Source organism: Ovis canadensis, chromosome Y (assembly GCF_042477335.2).
Source record: "Ovis canadensis isolate MfBH-ARS-UI-01 breed Bighorn chromosome Y, ARS-UI_OviCan_v2, whole genome shotgun sequence".
NCBI lineage: Eukaryota > Metazoa > Chordata > Mammalia > Artiodactyla > Bovidae > Ovis > Ovis canadensis.
Window position 1 is genome coordinate 1279961 of NC_091271.1, and position 20098 is coordinate 1300058.

Here is a 20098-nt window from a genome sequence, read left to right on the forward strand (position 1 = left end):
TATGAAAAGAGGAATCTTCACTAAACGATTTGATTTGAGTCACATCGCTATGCCAAACCCCTTCAGCTCTGCCAACGGAGTATGTCTGTCCTATCTCCCAGTAAAACCGGAAGAAGGAATTTTTTTTAATGTAAAAAAAACTTTTTAAAAAAGAAAATGGAGCCATTTAGGAACATGAAAGGTGTTCTTAGCTTAGTGGCTGTTTGGGAGCCATATAGACCCTTTTTATTTTATTTTATTTTTTATTGGAGCATTTATTGGAGTAGCTCATTCCCTGGTGGCTCAGCTGGTAAAGAATCTGCCTGCAATGCAGGAGATCTGGGTTTGATCCCTGGGTTGGGAAGATTCCCCTGGAGGAGGAAATGGCAACCCATACCAGTATTCTTACCTGGGGAATCCCATGGACAGAGGAGCCTGATGGGCTACGGTCCAGGGGCGGGGAGGGAGAGTCAGACACAACTGAAGGACTGAGACACACAGATACATAGTTGCTTTTCAATGCTGAGCTAGTTTCTGCTGTAGGATGAAGTGAATCGGGTCTGTTTGCATATACATCCCCCCTCCCTCTTGAGCCTCCCTCCCACCCCCTACAACCCACCCCTCTCAGTCAGTCAGTTCAGTTCCTCAGTCGTGTCCAACTCTTTGCAACCCCACGGACTGCAGCACGCCAGGCCTCCCTGTCCATCACCAGCTCCTGGAGTTTACTCAAATTCATGTCCATTGAGTCACTGATGCCATCCAACCATCTCATCCTCTGTCATCCCCTTCTCCTCCCGCCTTCAATCTTTCCCAGCATCAGGGTCTTTTCCAGTGAGTCAGCTCTTGGCCAAAGTATTGGAGTTTCAGCTTTAACATCAGTCCTTCCAGGGAACACCCAGGACTGATTTCCTTTAGGATGGACTGGTTGGATTGCCTTGCAGTCCAAGGGCCTTCTCCAACACCACAGTTTAAAAGCATCAATTCCTCAGTGCTCAGCTTTCTTTATAGTCCAACTCTCACATCCGTATATGATATATGACCATTGGAAAAACCATAGCCTTGACTGGACGGTCCTTTGTTGGCAAAGTCATGTCTCGGCTTTTTAATATGGCTCTCTAGGTTGGTCATAGCTTTTCTTCCAAGGAGTAAGCGTCTTTTAATTTCATGGCTGCAGTCACCATCTGCAGTGATTTTGCAGCCCCCCCAAAATAAAGTCTGCCACTGTTTCCACTGTTTCCCCATCTATTTGCCATGAAGTGATGGGACCAGATGCCATGATGTTTTTTTTCTGAATGTTGAGCTTTAAGCCAACTTTTTTACTCTCCTCTTTCACTTTCATCAAGAGGCTCTTTAGTTCTTCTTTACCCACCCCTCTAGGTCATCTCAGAGAACTGAGCTGAGCTTCCTACGCTTATGTTCTCACAGGGAAGGGTGGGACAAAGTGGGACATCAGGGTTGACATAGGTCCATGCCGTGTGTAAAAGGATCCTTTTTACATCTCACCTCCCCCCAGAACACTTAGAAATAAACCCTCCCCGATTCAACCTCATTTTCCCTTAATGTATTTGGTCTTGAGGCTATAGCTTGTGCTACACTGATTTTTTTTCCTTCTTCGTCATGAGCAATTTTGTATCAAGTCGATCGCAAGTCACCCAAAACAGGCTGTATGATGCTGGCTCTCCACCTCCTGCACAGAATATTCAGAAACTTTGGTTTCACTGTCTTGTGCATTTTCTAGACATAAATCCCAAGGAGCTGGATGAGGAGGGTAAAAATTGCAAAGTGCGAATCCAGCGCTAAATACCCAACCCACTATGTACACTGATTTAGTCTGCATGCCCTCTTCCCCTCATCTGCCAGGTCGTCTGGTTCCGACAATTAGTCATGGAATTTAAACTCCGATAACAGCGCCTAAAACGTAACTGGTGTGGTCGGTCCGAGATGGAGGGTCCTACGCGTGCATTCTAAAAGGCAGGCACGTTTTCATTAGTCACTGTTTTGAATTAGTTACTCCTCCCTTTAATTAGAATTGAGGAATGAGGCTTTCGATCGGCATGGACGTCTCTGGCTTAAAGTAAATTAAAACAGGAGCTGAAACAAGTGTGTATCTTTCTGATCCCCAGAACCCGTTATGATCTGTTTTCCTTACGCCCTTGAACCACACTGAATACAGGCTTCCAGAGACGTCTGGAAAAATAATTTATCCATTTGAACCATGTATTGCTAATAAACTCCTTGGGGGAAAAAATGTACATTTTTCCGGGAATCTGTCTTCTTGGTTGCGGATCTGTTTTTGCTGCAGTTTGTTGAAAGAAGCTGCAGTGATAAAGGATTTTTCCATCATATTTTTTCCACCTAAAATCCTCCCTTGTTTTTCTCCTGTCAGTTTTACTAAGATAGAATTGGCAGGCAGCGCTGTCCAAGCTTAAAGGATACAGCTCCAGGATAAGGCTTCACTTCCATATATCATGAAACGATGCCCATGATACACTGGCTGACCATCCATCACTTCAGATACATACCAAAGAGAAGAAATAGAAGAAATATATGTAGTTCTTAAATTTTCTTGTGATGGAAACTCAGGGTTTACTCTCTTGACAAGTTTTGTAAACAATGCAAGGCAACGTCAATTATCTTTATTATGTTGTACAGAATATCCTCTCAGTTCAGTGCAGTGCAGTCGCTCAGTCGTGTCCGACTTTGCGATGACACCGTGGACTGCAGCACGCCAGGCCTCCCTGTCCATCACCAGCTCCCAGAGTTTACGAAAACCCATGTCCATCGAGTTGGTGATGCCATGCAACCATCTCATCCTCTGTCGCCCCCTTCTTCTCTCGCCTTCAATCTTTCCCAGCATCAGGGGCTTTCCCAATGAGTCAATTCTTTGAATCAGGTGGCCAAAGGATTGGAGTATCCCCTAGCACTTATTTGTCTTATAACCGGATGTTTACATCTTTGGACGACCACCCTGCAATGACCCCTCCCCTTCATCCCTCGCCTCTGTACCCACCAACCTGATCTTTTCTTTTTTTTTCACCAAGGTTTTGTTTGCTTTTGAAGCATGCGGGAGACCAGGGTTCAATCCCTGGGTCAGGAAGATTCCCCTGGAGAAGGAAATGGCAACCCGCTCCAGTATTCTTGCCTGGAGAATCCCATGGACAGAGGAGCCTGGTGGGCTACAGTCCACGGGGTCACAAAGAGTCGGACACAACTGAGCGACTTCACTTTGGAAGTATAAGTGACCAACAACGCTGTGAGCTCTTGGTGGACAGCACAGTGACCCGATGACTCTGTACACTGGCCCGCTCTCGTCTTTAAAAATGTATTTACTTGGCTGTTCCCAGACCTTAACTGGGGCACACAGAGTTTTCAGTTGTGAACGCGAACTCTTACCTGCAGGAAATGGGATCTAACTCCCCCACCAAGGATCGAACCCAAGTTCCCTGCACTGAGAGGGCAGCGTCTTAGCCACGGGACCACTTGGGAAGCTCGTGGTCCACTTTCTAAGCTACCCAGCTATAACATTTTCCCACGTTTCTGGGTTTATTGGAGCGACATATCTGGGGAATGATCGCTCCCCAAACTGGTTTATTTTATTGCATCTGCCCATTTACCAATGGGTGGTTAATCACCGCCAATTAATTATACAACCTCCTCATGTTCCTTCAGATAGAGGATCAATAAAAATCAGCCCATGGGACCCATACTTCAGTGTATAGACATTTATAGTCAGCGGACGTGCCTTTTCCAACATTTAAAAATATCCTCCCAGCCACGTTTCTAACTCACCCGTTTTTGAATCCCCTAAGCTACATTTTGAAATAAATTTATAGCTCTCAATGCCACACTGTGTCAAACTTAAACCCACTCCAGTATCCTCTCCTGGAGAATCCCATGCACAGAGGAGCCTGGTGGGCTACAGTCTGCGGGTCACAAAGAGCTGGACATGACTGACTTTCACCTGCACTAAATACCCTTTTTTGTGAAACGTCCATGCCTCCAGCCTCTCCCACCTCCTCCAAATATTTTGGAATCCAAATTGTGCGTTTATTCCATGTGTTTTAACCGAATGCATTCATTTTTAGTGGAAAGGCTTTTCGGTGGCCAAAAATAATTTTTTTTTCTCTTTTGGAAATAGACCAACCCACGCACTGCCAAAGTTGTGTTCCAGCTTGATAAGGCATTCAGGTGTTTGCAAAACACTTCTCTAGCCTTTCAGAGACGGGATATTTGGCACCCGAGCCAGCGTGACATTTCTGCGCATGGGAACGTTCTCCGTTGAAAGATGCCTGGCTGCAGCAGGCGCATGCAGGTCCTAGAGTGTCTGCTGATAGCGCTGGGCGGGCCTCCCTGAAAACCCGCCGAGATGCGGGGATTCCATGGAAAGTCTGCAAGTGGACCCCACCTGGCTCCATAAGTTGCTGAATTCTTTACCACCTGAGCCAGCTTCAGTGAAACTGATGCTTTTGAACTGCGGTGCTTGAAAAGACTCTTGAGATCAAACCAGTCCATCTTGAAGGAAATCAACTCTGAATATTTATTAGAAGGACAGATGCTGAAGCTGAAGCTCCAATACTCTGGCCACCTCATGCAAAGACCTCACTCTTTGGAAAAAACTCTGATGCTGGGAAAGATTGAGGGCAGGAGGAGAAAGGGACGACAGAGGATGAGATAGTTGGATGGCATCACCGACTCGACGGACATGAGTTTGAGCAAGCTCCAGGAGTTGGTGATGGACAGGGAGGCCTGGCATGCTGCAGTTCAGGGGTCACAAAGAGTTGGACGTGACTTAGTTACCGAACAACAACAACAGTGAAATTAAAGCAGCGGGCTCTGAGGATCCTGGTTGGTCTCGCACTGGGTCCACCATCAACCAAAACTCACAGACAAGCGTCATCACTAACTACCGCTGAGCAGTTGCTGCCTGGACCCCATACAAGTCACCAGCAGCTCCCTTGGAAAGCTCTTCTCCCTGGCAGAAAAAGTGTCATTTTTTTTTAAGTCTATAATGGTCAACCAGATGAATAAGTTAATTACATGAGAAGATGCTGTCAAAACAGAAATTGCTTTTTGTTGTAGAGACACAGGGAATGTTTGGGCAAGAATTAAAAAAAAAAAAGACAGCACTTATTTTGATTGGGAGATTCAGAGACTGCCAGATTGCAGGAAAAAAAAATAATAAATGCAGAAAATAAATCGCTTTTGCACCGGTCTGAGAAAAGCAGGTCATGGGTTTGGGAAGGAGAGATAGGCTGAAAGGCAGGCTAAGGGTGATTTTTTTTTTTAAGGAATGTTGATCAATTAAATGTTTTAACATATATTTACCTGGCAGCGGTGGCAGGCAACTTCAGGAAATGAAACAGCAAATATTTATAGAATGCAGGTGTAGGAGTCTTCTCACCATACAGAGGTCGGCGTGAGGCGAGTGGTCTGTGAGACCCAAGCACAGGAAGGAGCAGACAGCTGGCTTCATTGTTCACACGAGCCATCACATTCTTCTCTCTGCGTTCTTAAGTGCTTTCTCAACTATGCCAAGCAATTCCTTCCAAGGAAAATGTAAGCCAGGACACTCACCGCAGCGTCAGTGGGCAGGAACAGGGTCTCTGGGGATCAAAACACTCAGGAAACTCTGGTCTGCAAAAAGTGAGCGTTTTGCTTCAGCACAATGCTTGTCTTCCAGGGAGCTCAAATCCAGCGAGGGTCGCAGCGGGGCAGGGAGCGGGGGTGGGTGCTCTGGGACAACTTAGAGGGGTGAGAGGGAGGTTCAAGAGGGAGGGAACATGTATATGAATATTCAGGACTGATCTCCTTTAGGATGGACTGCTTGGATCTCCTTGCAGTCCAAGGGACTCTCAAGAGTCTCCTCCAGCACCACAGTTCAAAAGCATCAGTTCTTCGGTGCTCAGCTTTCTTTCAGGTTCCCTGACCAGGGATCAAACGCAGGTCCTCCCGCACTGGGAGGGCAGAGTCTTAGCCACTGGACCAGCAGGGAAGTCCCCAGTCGGTCTTAAAGAATCATTTGTTGTGTATAGAGCAAATGAACATTGAAAGGGATTTAAAAAAAAAAAAAAGAAAAAAATTTTTTTTCATTAAGTTTTACAAATTAGTCTTGCTACATGCATGCTTTTAGAATTCACTGTTGAAAGAGACCAAGTCTGCACAGGGGAAGCTCCCTGTGGACTCTCTTAAAAAAAAAAAAAAAAAGATTTCAGAGCTTTATCCTACACTGAGCAAAGGGAATTTTTCTGGGGGCAGGGCGGTGCTCAGGGCTGTGCTTTAAAAAGGGGAGTGTGGAGGTGTGTGCTTGCCGGAGACTACTCCAGGGAAGATGGAATTCTCTAGGGTCTAGATGCTAAAAGGCCACTTTTCATTGTCTCTCTGCTCCGCTGGTGCGGAACGATTCATTTAATCCCGGATAATTGGCTATTTAAACTTATCTGGCTGGCCCTGCTCAGAGATACACCAGAGGCGGAGATTCCAAAAACAAACATATTGCGATGGAGAGGTGCCTTTGATTTAAAAAATAAAAGAGGGAGGGAAAGATGGGGACCTTCCGGGGCGATAGGAAATGAGCAACGCGTGGACCTTCAGGCATTCCATCCGCGTTCCAACCACTTGTCGACTCGCCGGGGAATACACATTAGTCCCGCATTTTTTCCGGCTTCTAGAGTTGATAGGTGCTGGAACTAAGACTCTTGAGAGCCCTTTGGACTTTAAGGAGACCCAACCAGTCCATCGTAAAGCAAATCACTGCTGAATATTCATCGGAGGGAGTGATGCTAAAGCTGAAACTCCACTACTACGGCCACCTGATGGGAAGAGCTGACTCATAAAACACCCCGATGCTGGGAAAGACTGAAGGCGGGAGGAGAAGGGGACGACGGAGGATAAGATGGTTGGGTGGCATCACCGACTCGATGGACGTGCCATCAACTCAGACTGGTGCTGACGTGGCGGACACTTTTCCTACACTGCGTGAATCCCAGTAGGGGAGATAAATAATCCCGTTTCACACAAGAGAAGAACTGTGATCTGTCCCCACTGAGATGGATGAAGAGAGGGAAGCAAATAAGCAACTGAGAGTGTCTGGGGATTAACACATGGGCCCAGCGTTCCGACACGTGGAGCTTGAGTGGGGCTGGCTCGTGGCTTGTGGTAACGGGGCCAAATAGCTCACATCTATCAGCTCCGCAATCTATAAAAGATCAGCGGCATCTCTTCCCGGCTGGCAGGGCTGAGCGGGACTAAATGAGGTTGTGTCCACCCTGGCAGCGGAGCTGGCGGCGTGGTGCGGGCGATACATTTTCCCTTTCGCTTTCTGCGACAACAGACGCCGCGGTGACGTTTGTGGTAGCAAACGCGGGGGCCAGATGCTTGCCCTGTTTGCCTCTCTTACAATTAATCCCAGAAAGCGGCTCCGTCTCCTTCTTCCCGACGAGTTTATACTATTTTTTTTTTTAATTGATGTCTAGTTGGGACTTTCCTCGTGGTCCAGTGGCTAAGACTCTGAACTCCCAATTCCGGGGCTCAGGGTTCGATCCCTGGTCGGGAAACTGGATTCTACACGCTGCAGCTAAAGATCACACGTGCAAATACTAAGGCCCCGGAGGCAGCCAAGTACATAAATAAACACCAGCTTCTAGGGTAGATGGCTGCTGGAGGAGACACTTGAGAGTCCCTTGGACTGCAAGGAGATCCAACCAGTCCATCCTAAAGGGAATCAGTCCTGGGTGTTCACTGGTAGGACTGATGCTGAAGCTGAAGCTCCAATCCTTCGGCCATCACATGCGAAGAGCTGACTCACTGAAAAAGACCCTGATGCTGGGAGGGATTGGAGGCAGGAGGAGAAGGCGATGTCTACTCTCCTCTAGAAACTAGAATAGAGGTTTGTCATTAAAAAAAAAAAAAAGGGCATTAGTTGATTGACAATGTTGTGTTTCTGCTACACAGCAACTCTGAGTGAAGCTGACTTCAGAGTTATGTTTCTGAGTCCTCCCCCCTGCCCAGCATATGATGGAAGTTACAGAAACATCTTTGTTATTATTACCTGCAAAGGCATAATCGTGCATCTATCAACTGTGGTTATTCAGTTGCTCAGTCGTATCCGACTCTTTGCGATCCCGTGGACTGCAGCACGCCAGGCTTCCCTGTCCTTCACCGTCTCCCAGAGTTTGCTCAGATTCACGTCCATTGAGTCGGCGATGCCATCTATGCGTGTCTATACACGCACATGTATATTTGTATCGCAGTTATCTCAGCTGATTTAAATGCTTCTATTACTGTTACTGGCAGAGACAGCACTGGGTACATACAACACCTGCAGACCTCACATCCCATTACACCCTGGGTTAGGCTGGCGGACTTCTGTTAAACCAGTCAGAATCGTGTTCACTTCTTTTTTATAACTCTTTCTTGTTTTGCTTTTTAGGTCTTTATTGAATTTGTTACAATCCTGCTTCTGGTTTTTGTTCTATTTTCTGGCCACGGCGTATACGAGATCTTAGCTCCCAAACCAGAGATTGAACCCTTGGCCTCTCCGTTGGAAGATGAAATCTTGACCACTGAACCATCTGACAAGTCTCCAACAGTGAGAAATTGTCTTAACTGAAGTACAGTCGATTACTACAATGCTGAATTAATTTCTGCTGTACAGCAAATGAATTCAGTTCCATTGTATATATAGGTATATGTGTGTGTGTGTGATGTATATTTTTTTTTGTATTCTTTTCCATTATGGTTTATCACAGGATATTGAATTAGGACCTTATCATCCCTTATATTTTCTCCTATGTTTCCCCACAACACCATGATCTTTCAAAACATATGAATATTCCTGATCTAATACTTTTTTTTTTTTTCCTCCAAACTACCAATATGGGCCACCTCATGCGAAGAACTGACTCACTGGAAACGACCCTGATGCTGGGAAAGATTGAAGGTTGGGAGAAGGGGACAAAAGAGGCTGAGATGGTTGGATGACATCCCTGACTCAAGGGACATGAGTCTGAGCACACTCGGTGAGTTGGTGATGGACAGGGAGGCCTGGCGTGCTGCGGTCCACAGGGTCGAGAGGAGTCAGACACGACTGAGCGACTGAACTGAACTGAACCACTGTGGGCCCCAAACACTTATCAATAATCATCTTAATTATGGGTTTTCTTTCTTTTTTGTCTGGACTGAGACTTTTAGCAAGAATAGCGAGGATGCTGGATTCAAGTGGATGTGGGTGTCCCCAAAATACAGACTTTCTCACTGGGGCTGTTTGTGGATGAGGATGCGGTTTCGGCCAGTCCCAACCTGTGCAGGACTGGGTTGAGTATGAGAGCACGTGTTTTCCATTCATGTCCAGACTTTTCACGTGGCCGTGAAAGATGACCATCTTGCCGCCTTATCAGAGCCGCCCCAGGACACACAACTCCGACCTATAACCAGCCCTTTACAGCTGCTGTTCAGAGTTCCCAAAGAGGGGCAAGATCATTTTTTTTTTTTCAACCTAATAAGGTTTGAAAGAACAGTGTCAATTCTTATCTTCTTTGCTAGCCTCCCAGGATAAACGGACAAGCTGCGACTTAGTTAGACAAACCTGCCCCCTTTTCTTTCAAAAAGGTTTGTACTTGAGGTTATTTGGCAGCCTGGCGGCTCTGAGTGTAAAGAATCTGCCTGCAATGCAGGAGACGGAGGTTCCATCCCTGGATGAGGAAGATCCCCTGGAGGAGGGCATGGCAACCCACTCCAGTATTCTTGCCTGGAGAATCCCCTGAACAGAGGAGCCTGGCAGGCTACAGTCCATAGGGTCGCAAAGAGTCGGACAGGACTGGACAACTTTCCCTGGATGGCAGGGGTGTTTGAGGGGGAATGGCTGAGTTGCTTTGCTATTTACCTGAAACCATCACAACATTGTTAACTGGCTATACCCTAGCAATATTCCTTGGAAGGACTGATGCTGAAGCCCCAAGCCTTTGGCCATCTGATGTGAAGAACTGACTCAGTGGAAAAGACCCTGATGCTGGGAAAGTTTGAAGGTGGGAGGAGAAGGGGACGGCAGAGAAGGAGATGGTTGGATGGCATCACCGACTCGATGGACGTGAGTCTGAGCAAGCGCCGCGCGTTGGTAATGGACACGGAAGCCTGGCCCATGGGGCTGCAAAGAGTTGGACACGATTGAGCGACCGAACAACAACAACCCTAATACAAGATGAAAAAGGTAAAGTTTGGGGGGAAAAGAGAAAAAAGAAACAGCTTCCCTTGATCGTCTACAGCGTAAATGAATTCTCCATGCATCTTCCAAGGGTTAGCAGCCCACTAGCCCACCACAAGACAAAGGAGCGGGGTAGCCCTGATGTGCGGTTTCAAAAATATTTTATTTTCTGGAATAGCCATAATGTCTGGAATAGCTTTTCTCTTTATTGCCCGTCTCCACGCAGGGGGGAGGCAGAAGCCACGAGACGAGATAACAGGGAGGCGCCACAGACCACACCCGCGGGACAGAAAGACGGAGCGCTTGGGGGGGCGGGAAGGGGTAAGACGTAGAAAACGCTCATCAGCGGCTTGAGAAACGAGTCAGCGGGGGCTGGGGGTCGGCATCGGCGGGGACATTCACGGACACACGCACGCACCCCGCAGCGCGGGGGGCCCACCTCCACCGTCAACCTGGATCCCCCCCGGTTTAAACAGAGCAGACAGCGAAAAAATAATAATGATAATAATAACAACAAACGCTCCAGAGTCCTCCGTGGCTGCCTGGAAGGGCTCCCACAAGTCTTATCCACGGTGCAACATGAAAAGATCATTGAGGCCTCCTTGAGAGTCCCAGAGAGCGCCGACGCTACAGGGTGCGTTTGGGGGGAGGTCCCAGAACCCTCTTGTCCCGGGGGCAAAGTCTCCAGCATTTTCTTTTCTTCCCCATCCGGGTGTCTTCTCGCTGCAGACGGGTTAAAAACCCCTCGGAGCGGGGACTGTCGGCAAGGAGAGCAGCTGGGATCCCTGGGGCGTCTTTCTCCTGCACAGACGGGAGGAAGGCAAAGAGCTCCGGGCGCGCGGGCGCGAATGTCGAGACAAACGGGGCAGCATCTGAGGCGTGAGGAGGGTCGGACCGCAGCGGCGCCTGCCTTCGCGGTGATGGTGCCATCTGAAGCTGCTTGGCCTCCGGGCGCGTCAAGCCGGGAATAAGCGCAGAGCCTTCCCGTGGGCGGCCGCGCTGGGCGACAGGGTCCCCGCCCCGCGAGCTACCACTGCGCGCGAGGGCGAGGCGGACGGAAACTCGCGAGGCACGGGGCCAGGCAGGCGGGGCTGGGATGGGAACGCCCGCACCCCTGGGCGGGTGGATGGAGGCTGTAGGTGCCAGCATGGACCCCCGGCCCCCGCCCCTGGGGAAGGCTGACACCGGCTGGTGGGTCCTGACCGCCTCGCGATGGCTTGGCAAGACGGGTGATGGGGAGAGGGGCTGGATGCTCGCGGGGGGTCCCCCTCCACCCTGCACCCCCAACAGTGAGCTGGGATGGCATGCCGGTTTCGCAGAGGAGGGCCCATCGAGGGACCCTCAGGCATTGGATCTTGCTTCCAGCCACATCAGAGTCGCGGCCACGCCTGTGGGCCACGCCGGGAATGGGCTCACGGCATCTTCTCCTCTACTTGGAGGACGGAGGAACGGAAGAGTCCAGGGCGGCCAGCGTTGCTGCATCCCTTCGGAGGCCCTAAAGGGGTTGCGAAGAGAAAAGGAAGAAGAGAAAGTGAAGTCCCTCAGTCGTGTCCGACTCTTTGCAACCCCATGGACTGTAGCCCACCAGGCTTCTCCACCGCCCATGAGATTTTCCAGGCAAGAGTCCCCGAGTGGGTTGCCAGTTCCTTCTCCAGGGGATCCTCCCAACAAGCGTGAGGCGAGGCCTTCCCTGGCGGCTCCGCGGTAAAGACGCCACCTCCCAGTGCAAGAGATGTGGATCTGATCCTGGGGTGATCAAACCAGCTAACATTTAACACAGCAGACACTTTTTTTTTTTTTTTTTTGTAATGATGAAAAGGAAGAAAGAAGACAGGATGCTCAGCTTCTTACTGATGGTTAGACAGAGAGTTCTAAGTACATGTGCTTAAGTATGCAATTTCAAAATCTAACTGTAGTAAATTATGGATGTCTAGATATCACTTGTACATGTATAGATATTACATACATGATAGTTAGACATTCTAAGTGCAACTACAGAATTTTAAAATATAGCTTTAGTAAATTACATATCTATGTACATTACATGGAAGGCACGTATACGCTTATAAAATTGATACTTCATAAAGTCTGTGTGTGTGTCTGACTCTGTGCAACCCTGCCGGGCTCCTCTGTCTGTGGGATTCTCCAGCCAAGAATACCGGAGTGGGGTTGCCATGTCCTTCTCCAGCGGACCTTCCTGACCCAGGTATCGAACCCACACCTCCTCGGTCTCTTGCATGGGCAGGCGAGTTCTTTACCACCGTGCCACCCGGGAAACCCAAAGAATATAGATGCTTTCATAAATTTCTACAAACGTTGTGCATTAAAAAATAGAAACACATACCTCTATTACTATGTAAACTGACATGTTCATTTTTGTATACCTACACACACATGCCTGTGTATATATATATCTGTATATTTGTTGGAATGATACTATTTCAATATAGAGATCGGGCCAAATACAGTATTTCAACTGACTTTGTCATTACCATTTTAGTGTCTTTTTCCTGCGGCTACCAGACAAACGTTTCTCTTAGCACAGCAATGTTTCTCTTCCACATTCATTGATACAATTGGCACTAAGGACAGCGTAAGATGCGCACAATAAAGATCTGATTTACATACATCATGAAACAGTGACCACACATGGAGTCAACATCCATCATCTTGTAACAAATACAAAATTAAAGAAACAGTACAAACGTCTTTCCTGGGAAGAGAACTCTCACGATTTCCTCTTAATGGCCTTCGTATCTGCCATATTATAATCTTTATCATGTTTGCCTAAAATCCTTAGTACTTATTTAGTTTTCAACTTATTTATTTTTCAAGTGGAAGTTTGTATCTTGCTGTCTGCCAGAAAATTGCAAATAACTTCGGTGGCTCGTATCTGTGTTTCCTTTGGACGGCCCTGTTCTAGATCCTGTGAATATGGGGTTTCCAGGGGGAAAAATGCAGAAACAGGGGTGCCAGGCACCCCAGCAACTCTGTGTGTGCGTGTTTGTGTGTGCGTGCGTCTGCATGTGTGTGTGTGCGTGTCTGCATGTGTGTGTGTGTGCGCGTGTGTGTGTGTGCCAGGCACCCCAGCAATTCTGTCTGTGTGCGTGTTTGTGTGTGTGTCTGTGTGTGTGGGCGTGTACTCTCTCCCTAGCCATCTCCAGAGAACCCCTCTTTGTCCTTGAGACCGCGGGCAAGGGTCCTCGAGAAGGCTCCCCAGCCCCACACAGCAGTTCCACTTATGTCTGTGTGTCTGTGTGTCCGTGTGTCCTTAGCACAGAGCAGGTGGAGCCTGTCCCTCACGTGCTCCCTGGCTCCATGCCCAGACGTCTCATCCAGCACGGATCAGACTGTCTCTTCATCCGATCACCTTGCCGTCTCCGCAGCCAAGGGTTTACACACAGAGCCGGTACCAGCCACGGCTGGCAAAGACTGCAGCCCCCGGGGGTCGTGAGGGAGCTCCGGGAAGCTGTCTTTGCTAAGCACTATGGGTTGACCTGTCAGTTTGCACGCGAGCTTGGACACGTCTGACTCTTTGCGACCCCATAGACTGTAGCCCGCCAGGCTCCTCCATCCATGGGATTCTCCAGGCAAGAAGACTGGCGTGGGGTGCCATTTCTTTCTCCACAGGATCGTCCTGATCCAGGGATCAAACCTGAGGCTCCTGCATTGCAGGCGGATGTTTACCATGTGCTTTCACCTGGAAAGCTTGGGCTGAGCTAAGTCTTCCCCCCAATTCAGACGTTGAAACCGTCCCCCAAGGACCTCAGGATGGGGCTGTGTCTGGAGACGGTCCTTAAAGAGAGAAGGTGAAATGAGGTCACTAGGCTGGGGCCTGATCCCGTAGGACTGGGGTCCTCATGAGAGGAGGAGATTGGGACACAGACACACACACAGGGAGGACCACGTGAGGACTCAGGGAGGAGACGGCCGTCCACACGCCCAGGAGAGAGGCCTCGGGAGGAAACGGCCCTGACCACACCTGCGTCTCAGACTCCAGCCTTCAGAATGTCACTCACTCAGTCGTGTCCGACTCTTGGCGCCCCCATGGACTGCGGCACGCCAGGCCTCCCTGTCCACCACCATCTCCCAGAGCCTGCTCAAACTCATGTCCATCGAGTCGGTGATGCCATCCAGCCATCTCATCCTCTGTCGCCCCCTTCTCCTCCTGCCTTCAGTCTTTCCCAGCATCAGGGTCTTTTCCAATGAGTCAGCTCTTTGCATCGGGAGACCAAAGGATTGGAGTTTCAGCATCAGTCCTTCCAATGAACATTCAGGACTGATCTCCTTTAGGGTGGACTGGTTGGATCTCCTTGCAGTCCAAGGGACTCTCAAGCATTGATGCTACAGGCCTGATGGAAGGGAGCGGATGAAGTGAGAGAGAGAGAGACAGACAGATGCAGACAGACAAGGAGAGACGGAGAGACAGACAGAGGGGAACGGAGAGGGAAACAAGGAGAGACGGGGAGAGAGACAGACAGACAGGGAGAGAGAGACAGACAGAGACAGACAGACAGAGATGGACAGAGAGACAGACAGACAAGGAGAGACGGAGAGACGGACAGAGGGGAACAGAGAGAGAAACAAGGAGAGACGGGGAGAGAGACAGACAGACAGGGAGAGAGAGACAGACAGAGACAAATAGACAAAGATGGACAGACAGGGAGCCGGACAGACAAGGAGAGATGGAGAGAGAGAGAGACACAGACAGACAGCAAGTGCGTCCCAGGGTGGGAGACGGAGATGGACAGAGAGAGGGGGCCAGGGAGAGAGAGACAGACAAGGAGAGACAGAGAGGCAGGCAGGCAGACAGACAGTGAGCGCGTGCCAGGGCCGGGTCGGGCACCCGTCTCAGCTCCGCGGCCCGGTGGCTTCCGCCCGCCGTCCAGCGCGAACACTAGCCTCGGGGAACCTAGCCTCGGAGGGTGCGGTCGGCCGGGTCCCGGCCCCACGCAGGGGGTGGGGGTGTCAGGTTCTGACTCCTCAGCCGCTGCCCCCGGAAGGGACCCCTGAGTCGGGAGGCAGTGAAGGGTCTGCAGCCCGGGAGACCACGCGGGGGCATCGGGTCGAGTCGGAGGCATCCTAAAGCTCCTCCCACGAAGGAGTCGGGGCTGCGGGCCCAGCAGAGGCAGCAATGATGCCGCTGGGCACGCGAGGCTGGGGAGCCGAGCAGGCACACCCTTCGAGCAGGCCGGGAAGGAGCCGTTATCAGCGCTCCCACCAGCACTTTCACCTCACTGCCAGAAGACACCTCAGGGGCGGCCAGCCTCCGGGACTGCGAGAGGGGATACGTTTCTGAGGTTTTCGGCTCCCACGCTGCCCCAGACACAGCGCTGCTTAATTCAGCTTTTGCAAGGAGGCTCACCCATCAGTCCCAACCAGACCCTCCCCCATTCACAACCCTGTAAGGCCAGCTTCCTTGGGGGCTCTGACGGTAAAGAATCTGCCTGCAGGGCAAGAGACGTGGATCCGATCCCTGGGTCGGGAAGATTCCCTGGAGGAGGGCATGGCAACCCACTGGAGTGTTCTTGCCTGGAGAATCCCTAGGACAGAGGAGCCTGGTGGGCTGCAGTCCATGGGATCGCAAAGAGTTGGACACGACTGAGCAACTGAACCTCAGCAATTCAGAAGCCATCGTTCTGGGACTTTGTGTTAGTGACGGAAGCTGACATCCTGGTTTCCAGGCCAACACCGGGCCTCCTCTGGTTTCACCTCATTCTCTTACAGAGAGGAGGACGGCTGGGCACGCCAAACAGGACGGGCAAATATAGGCCCTGAAACAGGTCACCCAGCTCTGGCAGAGAGTGGCCTCTCTTTATAGCTCAGCGGACTAAATAAAGCGCTGAGCACTGAAGAAGAGACAGAGGAGACGTTTTCATTCCAGGAGACGAATAATTATTTCTTAAATAGAATTCCTTTGGTTGTTTTTATTTAAAAAAAAGAAAGAAAGAAAGAAACAGGTCTTCCCTGGTGACTCAGACAGTAAAGAATCTGCCTGCCAATGCAGGAGACCCAGGTTTGATCCCTGGATTGGGAAGATCCCCTGGACAAGGGAATGACAACCCACTCCAGTACTCTTGCCTGGAGAATCCCAGGGACAGAGGATGAGCCTAGTGGGCTGCGGTCCGTGGGGTTGCAAAGAGTTGGACAGAACTCAGAGACTTTCACTCCAGAAACATTTCAAGGAGAAAAAAAAAAAAAGAAAAAGATGACCAAGAAGAAAATGAAGTTCAGACAGAGTAAAACTTTAGGATGTTTGTTCCTTTAAAAAAAAAAAAAAAACAGTGAAATTTTACTTTTCACGAGCAGACGGATCGCAGACTCTTTCCAACCTGCCCGAAGAAGTCGCAGGAAATTTCAAAGTAAGTCAATAAAGGGATTTCCCTGGTGGTGCAGGGGTTAAGACCTTGCCTTCCAATGCGGGGTATGTGGATGTGATCCCTGGTAGGGGAGAAACGATCCCAGGTGCCTTGCAATGTGGCCACAGTTTGTTTTTTAAAGTTAATAAAAACAAAAAACACACACACAAAAAAGGAAGGCTTAAGGACAGTCGGTTCTTCGATGAGGCGATACACGTCTCTCAAAATCGAGGTGCTGGGCAAATCACAGTGCTGATAAAAATCAAAGGATTTCAGGGGATTGCGAGATGATCAAGTTACCTCAAGTGGTAACACTTGAGGGCTTTGTCACGCAAACATTAAAAAACAAGGATGACAAAAGAGACAGAGAGAGAGAGGGAAGAATGGAAGTCTCGCCGGGGATACCCCACGGACAGAGAGGCCTGGCGGGCTACAGTCCACGGGGTCGCAGAGTTGGACACGACTGCAGCAACTTAGCACGCACACAGGTATTTATAACTGAATCATTCTGCCGTAATCCTGAAACTACTATAACGCTATGAACAAACTACGTTTCAGTAAAAACTGTAGGAAAGCGTAAAGTGTGACAAGGCAAGCTGGTCAGAGTGTTCTAAACAGGTAGAGTCAAGGGTGCGTTTGACATTTTATAAAAGTCTTCATCCCATCCCGGCCATGGACAGCCCAGGCGACTGGTCAACCTAGGTCTTCACCCATCCTCACGTTCATACCAACACCAGCACCTGTGGGCATGCTCAGGCGTCTACGGAGCCACCGGCAGGGGAATGGGGGCGGGACGGGCTTTCATCTGGTCCCATGCAGACTGAGACCCAGATGACCCTTCCTCGGCCACCGCTGACCCTGGCCGGCTGCCCTTCGGAGTCCCGCAGACCACGTGCCTGGACTCTCGTTTTCACCACACGGAGGAAAACCCCACAGCACCTCCCAGGGATCTTCAAGGAGCACGTGAGCCAACCTTAAACCTACAGGAGATGCTTAATGAATTGTAGTCCCTGCTCTCAGCCCCTTAAAAGCCACCCGGTGGTGCGGAGGGACTTCCCAGGTGGTCTTAAGTGGTTAAGAATATGCGTGCAAGTGCGGACGCCATGGGTTCGATCCCTGGTCCGGGCAGATTCCATATCAGTTCAGTATTCTCGCTCAGTCGTGTCCGGCTCTTTGCGACCCCGTGGACTGCAGCACGCCAGGCTTCCCTGTCGATCACCAACTCCGGGAGCTTGCTCACACTCACGTCCATCGAGTCGGTGATGCCGTCCAACCATGTCATCCTCTGTCGCCCCCGAGATCCCACAGGCCCCAGACCAACTAAGGCTGTCCTCCGGAACCGCTGGACCTGCGTTCTGGACTCTGGGAGCCCCAGCCAGAGAAGTCATCGCAATGAAAAGTCCAAACATTCCAACTCAAGAGAGTAGCCCCCGACCGCCGTAATTAGACAAAGGGCGGGCTCAGCAACGAAGACCCCCAGTGGAGCCAGAAATAGGCAAATACATTAATTAAAAAGAAAAAAACATTCCACCTGGGGAGGGGAGGTGTAAATGCAGCATCGAGAACAACCAGTGTACCGGACTTCTCCACACACACGTCGACCCCTCGCCCCACCAGCGGACAAGGCTCCTGTCTGCTCTGCGCTATTTCGGGCATCCTTATGCAACTGCCTCCGAGGGGCCCATCCAGCTGTCACCTTCTGCTCTCGCTATTTTAAGCTAGAAGCCGCATTTGCGAAATTGGCGTCCACAGTCATTTCCCTGGATTGCCTCCGGAAGAAAGCTGAGCTTTTCTCCAAAAGTCCCGGTCGTGGAGGGGAGTCGAGGGCAAGCTGGGCGTTGTTGGAAAGAACAGTGACAGGTCTACGTCAGTCCCATCACGGTGGGGACATGGGTTTCGGGGAAAAGACACTCCTCCCAGTGAGAAACGGGAAGGGTGTAGACCTCATGCGGCAGGAAGGTCAAGTTATAGATTCCACTTGGGGTGCACGGACTCAGCCTGTGTTGGCGTTGGAGGTGGGGGGGGGGGGTGTGACTTATGGCAACACCGCCTTTTAGAGACAAATTGACTCCAAAGGCACAGACGGGTCTAGAACATTCCATGCGTGCTAAGTCGATTTCGTCGTATTCGACTCTTGTGTGACCCCGTGGACTGTAACCCTGCCAGGCCCCTCTGTCCATGGGATTCTCCAGGCAAGAAGACTGGAGTGGGTTGCCATGCCCTTCTCCAGGGGATCTTCCCGACCCAGGGATGGAACCTGGGTCTCCCGCGTTGCAGGTGGATTGTTTACCATCTGAGCTCCTAGGGCAGCCCCGGGACACTCCACGGGGCTGTTCACCTCTTCGAATGAACTGTCTTATCCCGGTGTACACAGCGCAGCATCTGAGCCTGGACTGCGGGCTTCAGACACTGACTCGGGGCCCCACCAGCCACACGGCCCGCCGCCCCTGACGAGAACTCTCCCCTGCCCCTTCCAGGTTCGGATCCATTTCACTCTGCAATCTCAAAGTAGCCTGACACGCAGAGAATACGGTGTCTTGAAACTTACAGGTGAGATGCTCCATCTTCGTCCAGTCGCTCAATTGTGTCCGACTCTTTGCGACCCCATGAACCGCAGCACGCCAGGCCTCCCTGTCCATCACCAACTCCCGGAGCTTACTCAGACTTGCATCCATTGACTCAGTGATGCCATCCAACCATCTCATCCTCTGTCATCCCCTTCTCTCACCCTCAATCTTTTCCAGCATCAGGGTCCTTTCCAATGAGTCAGTTCTTCGCAGCAGCTGGGCAAAGTCATTGCAGTTTCAGCTTCAGCATGAATATTCCGGACTGATTTCCTTCAGGACTGAGTATCTTCATTACCTGCCAAATATTGCGTCTTCGTGCCCACGTCTTTTAGAAGCATCTGCACCTCAGACCGCTTTGAGGGTGAACATCTGTGAAGTGAAGCAAAAGTGGGAACCGCAGCTACGGTACGAGCCATCGAGATGTTTCGACAAACGTTCTCTCCTTTTTTTTTTTTTTTCTTTTCAAAGCTGAAAATAGCTGGAGGAGCAGGAATCAGATTCCGTACCTGATTCTTTCCTGCCCTGAAGTCACTTATCTGGAGTTGTGACATGCTTCAGGGATACGGCATGGCGTGAGAGGGAGGCTGGCGTGTAGACCAGCTCATGGGGTATGAAACCCCTGGACCCAAATTTTTTTAGCTGAGACCACCCCCCCACCCCTGTCAGCACCCTGGGTCACACATCCTGAGCAAAGATAACTGCCCAGAAAAAAAAAAAAAAAAAAAAAAACACTGAAAAAGTTGAGCACAGCTTAGCAACTGAACACCAACAATCAAACTAACACCTCTAACTACTTCTGGGCCTGTCTGCTCCTATGCTGCTTGAGTTTAAGTGTTAGGAAGCTCTTTCTTCTTATTAAAGAAAATTTATTTTTATAGGTGGCAGCGTGAGAGCCCTGTGGCATATGGGATCTTAGTTCCCTGACCAGACCCCGGGATTGAACGTGTATCCCCTGCACTGGCGGGCTGATTCGTAACCTCTGGATCCCCAGGGAA

At 50.2% G+C, this 20098-nt stretch overlaps 1 long non-coding RNA gene across 1 annotated transcript; it reads right to left on the reverse strand.

Annotated features, from left to right (window-relative positions):
• Positions 1-10321: 10321 nt before the first annotated feature.
• LOC138431375 (uncharacterized) lies at positions 10322-18181 on the reverse strand. The gene is made up of 2 exons (XR_011253640.1): positions 18068-18181; positions 10322-11672 (listed from the first exon to the last, which is right to left on the reverse strand). It is a non-coding gene; the product is annotated as an uncharacterized lncRNA (long non-coding RNA).
• Between the last annotated feature and the right edge of the window lie 1917 nt (positions 18182-20098).